The following is a 4746-nucleotide window of genomic DNA, read 5'->3' as shown; positions in this document are numbered from 1 at the left end:
ATATAAACTCTGCATCAAGATGACATATACAGGGCTATTGCTTATAAGAAAATATGAATAAACAGTCTGATTCAAAAAGATATCCAATTTGAAACATTCCAGCAAGGTACACACATGTAAATACAAAATACAATATAAACCTATTGCTTTTCCTTTTGTACTCACACCTTGGTAACAGAAGGGTAGAAAGAAGCTTGGAGATAGAAAGACAACCTCTTCTCTCATAGCCAAGAGAAAAACAAACAGAGAGAGCAAAGCCAAAAACACCCAGAAGTTCCCTCCCTCACTTTGAAAAATCCAGTTTCCTGATTGGTCCTCTGGTCAGGTGTTTGGTTCCCCTTGTTAACCCCTTTACAGGTAAAAGAAACATTAACCCTTAGCTATCTATTTATGACACTCAGGTTTATAGGTGCAATTACTGGGAAGTAACAATCTTCTGTATAATTCCACCTAAGCTTTATCACATTTGTCATGTGCCATTGGTCCTGGACTGCCATGTGTACATTGGGATTACCCCCAAACTATGAGTGAATTAATGTTTGAGTGTTAGTGAACATGTGTTCTTCAGAAAGTCACATCTCCTAATAACAGAAAAAATGAAAGTCTGTCAGTCATGTTTCAGTCAAAGGGCTAGTCTAACTTCCATGCAATCGCTCAACTGCCATATTTGTTAGCATGAGCATTAACAATGGAAATCTGATTCCAAGAGTTACACTTATCCAATGAGGGAACAGAGAGACACCATATGTCAATGTATGTCCAGTAAAAACACATCAAGATCAGAATGCCAAATGCTTGTAATGAACGGCTTGCAGTTGAGCTATAGACCAAAAATTATTCATTATAATTCTTTACTGTACCGCATTTTGAATAACAAATATATTGGAGAAATTAATAATCTGTTGGTGTTCAAGTCACAAATAGATAACGAGCTGAAATTTGTTGAATAGGGCCCTAATCCTCCAATGATGACCCTTATGTAGGCATGGAGCTCCACTGAAGTCAGTGCCCATAGATATGTCATTGTAGGCTTGGGGTCAAATAATTAGTTACTCAATATCAGACACATTTTTTAATCTTCCATTAATTCTTTCTGCATAAATGCCTGTTGGAATTCCGAGCAATGGTATCTCAAGAGACACTAATCCAGAACAGCAGATCAGGTTGCTTTTCCATGCAAAACTCCTCTCAGATCCCAACCCTACAGAATGTTATTGCAGTTACATAATATACAAATAACCAAGTGCTTTAAAATGCTAATTACAATATATGATGCCTAACTCTGAGGTTATTTTGTTTATGATGGAATAGAATGGGAAAGCAGAGTTATCCGTTCTCATTATCATCAGAATGTTCTTTTTTTCCTGTTATCCAAGTAATTTATCTCTTCGATCAAAGGAAGTCAATCCATCTAAACAGCATAATTTCTAACAGAAGCTTTTACTAAAGACAAGGATTCTTTTTTGTCCACTTTCCCACCACAGATTCTGAATGGATTGAAGGATAAAACTATCTTAAAGCAATACATGCTAAGCCCTTTGGGTTTTTCCATTTGAAACCATATATTGGAATTGTTATAGCCTGTAATGCTTTCAACTCTGCTCACCGTAAGCAGAAATGCTTTCTCATTAATCAAAGGAAAAGCTGAGTAAAGTGGTGCGAGCTGTAGTCCCATTCAAGAAAATTAAAAGGCAGTATGATTATTAAAAGGCAGTTCTGCTAAATGTTTTCTAATGGAGTATTGGGACACGCTATACAGCATCCAGTGACTTTGCCAAAAATATGACACCAGGAGACGCAATAAATGAATGTATAAATAGGAATTTGTTCCAAAGGGGGTAGTCATAAATCACTAAGCAAGGTACAAAATGTTTCCTTTTTGGTGATTCTTAAAATGTGATCTACCTTCAATTAAAAAAATCAGATTTTTCTTTTTTAGTTACATTAAAATGATTCCAAAACTGGAAGCATAATTTTTCGCCTGGGTGAAATGCCAAGCAGGATGTAACCTCCATACTAAACATCAGCCCAGATAACAAGCTTTGCAAAAGGGAGAGATTTGTTGAAGAATGCAAACCAGCAGTTTGTTGGACTAAGAAGTTATTAATCATATAACATTTAGGAATCTCTGAGATGGTGAAGTTCTGGCCTTGTATCAGTGATGCACTCTCATAAATTGGATTGCATCAATAGGAATAGTTATGGCATTTGCTTAAGGTCCTGGGGGGAGAGGCGTCCTGTTTCTTCATCACTTTTTAGATCTAGAAAGACTTTTTCCTTCATGAAGCAATTGGTTTTAAAACCAAACACTGGTCTTATAATTTGTGGACATCTGCCTGCAGAATTGAGGCCTTCCTTCTCTTTAGGACTCATGTGGCTTTGCTGTCTGTTCTCTCTAAAGGGTTAATCCATCAACCTTTGTTTCCCGAGGGGGCCTCTCCATCAGTAGGTGCATGAGGCTAGGAAGCTGCAGTAGCAACTACTTAGAAGCTGAAGTCAGGAAAGTTTGAGATGGACATAATATGTAAATTAACCGGCAGTAAGTAACCACTGGAATTTATCAGGGGAAGTTGGTGGATTCTCCATCACTTGGAGTCTTTTGAATAAGATAAGATACTTTTCCAAAAGGTGTGATCTAGCTCAATCATTAGTTATTGGGCTAGATGCAATATTCAGTGGGTGAGTCTGTGGCTTATTCTACACAGGAGGTAAATTAGATTATCATAATGGTTTCTTCTGGCCTTAAAAGGTGTTAATAACCCCATCCATGGGGCCCTTCATAACCTTCCCTGTCATGCGGATGCTGGCCTTGAGCTCCCCAGTGTCAGCTTCTTTCATAAATGTCAGCCTTGCTTCCTTCTTTCATGCTCCTGTTAATCATAAAGCCACAACACTCTTTCCTTCAACCTCCTCAGATCCAATTTCTGCTGGGACAACTCCAATAAATCAGCCATCCAGTTGCAGCTAGGTTGAGGGACAGGCATGGCTGATGATATGTATCTGACTTTTTTTATATCATTTTTCAACCATTGAGCTTTGCAATAGCTATCTCTTATGTATCCATGTGATATTAGTTTTATGACTCTCAACTGCCTTTTCCCCTTCCTTCCTATTGTTTGTCATGCTCACTTTTTGTCCTGTTTCAAATTAGATTGTAAATTCATCTAGGGATGGACTGTGTCCTGCCATTTCTTGGTACAGTTCCTAACACCATGGGGTCCATATCCTAATTTAGGTCTTTGGACTCTATTACAATGCCCCAGGGTCATTGTAGACTCAGCCTGGGTAGGGAAGGAGCAGTAACATATTGCAGTGTCCCATTAGGCCACAAAGAATTCTCCTAAGCCATACAGGGGCATGGAAGGAGCGTCACCCGCTCCTCTCATCCCTGCCCTGTCATTGGGGTCAAGTAATTGTAGTGGAGACACCCCTCCCCCACCTGACAACTCAGAAGGATTTGAGATGAAGGGAGCAAAGCCTCTTGACTCTCCTACAGGATTAGGAGAGAATGAGGCCACACGAATGGCAGGCTAAGTCCCCCAATCCTTTCACAAGTCCACAAGTGAGAGGAAGAGAAAAACAGTTTTAGGAGGGAAGGTGCCGCTAGTGGCTTCCTGGGCTGGGAGGGAGAAGAAGAGCAGTGGTGTCATGGAGACTAGTCTCCTAGTTCTGTCATCCTTCCACAAGCCCAAGAGGAGGTAATGGGGTCCTGGTGTAGGGCCAAGAGGGAGAAGAGGAGCCCCTTTCTTGGTTCCTGCTCAGAAGTGCTTGCTATCAGCAGCCATCCCCTAGGGACTCAGTGACTACTGTAATAATTTTTAACTTAAAAATGGGAAATTGATTCAAAATAAATTTGTAGAGTGTTCATTACATCTGAGCTGCAATCCAAGTTTCACATAGGAATGGGCTTTTACAGATTTACAAATTCCTGTTATCAGGAATTTATTATGGGATAGGCAGACTCAATGCATAGGTCACAGGCATATTATTCTGAATCCAAATTGTTAGTTTCTTCACTGGGTCCCTAAACTGATAATACGTATTATGTGATTCAGTCACTAAAGATGCTTAGAAGATGTTGGTGACTGTACAGATCTGAAACATTTTTTAAACTAATCTCTCGTTCTCATCCAGCACAGGTGATTCGGTCCCATCTCTTCTGCAGATGAGAAGTTAGCCTGGTTGCTGAGCTGGCTGGTGGAAGGACATCAGGGAGAGAGGCCAAGATTTCCAAAAGCGAGAGTGGAAGTGGAAGCAGTTGCAGGGTTAGGGGCTTAGGGTTAGGCGGTATTTTTGTTCAACGTGGCCTTCAGATTGACCAACACATGGTAATAAACAATTACTGACAATGTTGCCATTCTTCTGCTGTTATAGCATTTTGAATCTATGACACAGGAAAAATAACCAAATGCATTGTCAGACTTTTCTCCTGCTAATGCTGGTAGAACTGTGCATATAATCAGTGCCCCAGGCACTGAATACATAACATCTGTGGCTTAGCAGCTAACTCTTCTGTGTAGGTATGTGAATTTCATCCAATTCTGGCATGTCTTCTGTCATTAATATCTGTATGGTTCACCTGCTTCCTTGCCAGAGATCATTCCATCAGTAACTAATCAGCTTTCCAATGACTGGTTAGTCACTCTATAAAAATCAAGAAATCTGTCACCACTGTTTCCTTTCTCCCACTTATTTCTGTGTACTACACACTTTCATCCATACCATTAAAACTCATCAAATAAGCAT

At 39.8% G+C, this 4746-nt stretch overlaps 1 long non-coding RNA gene across 1 annotated transcript in view; it reads left to right on the top strand.

Moving 5' to 3' along the window:
• The window catches only part of LOC116833777 (uncharacterized), a 20682-nt gene extending 16329 nt beyond the window's left edge, over positions 1–4353 (top strand). Inside the window, exon 4 of the long non-coding RNA XR_012656233.1 lies at positions 4135–4353. This is a non-coding gene — a long non-coding RNA (uncharacterized LOC116833777). The remainder of the gene's footprint in view (positions 1–4134) is intronic.
• The last annotated feature ends 393 nt before the right edge of the window (positions 4354–4746 follow it).

The sequence above is a fragment of the Chelonoidis abingdonii genome, chromosome 7, assembly GCF_003597395.2.
Source record: "Chelonoidis abingdonii isolate Lonesome George chromosome 7, CheloAbing_2.0, whole genome shotgun sequence".
NCBI classification, from domain to species: Eukaryota; Metazoa; Chordata; order Testudines; family Testudinidae; genus Chelonoidis; species Chelonoidis abingdonii.
This window is presented reverse-complemented; position numbering and strand designations above follow the sequence as displayed.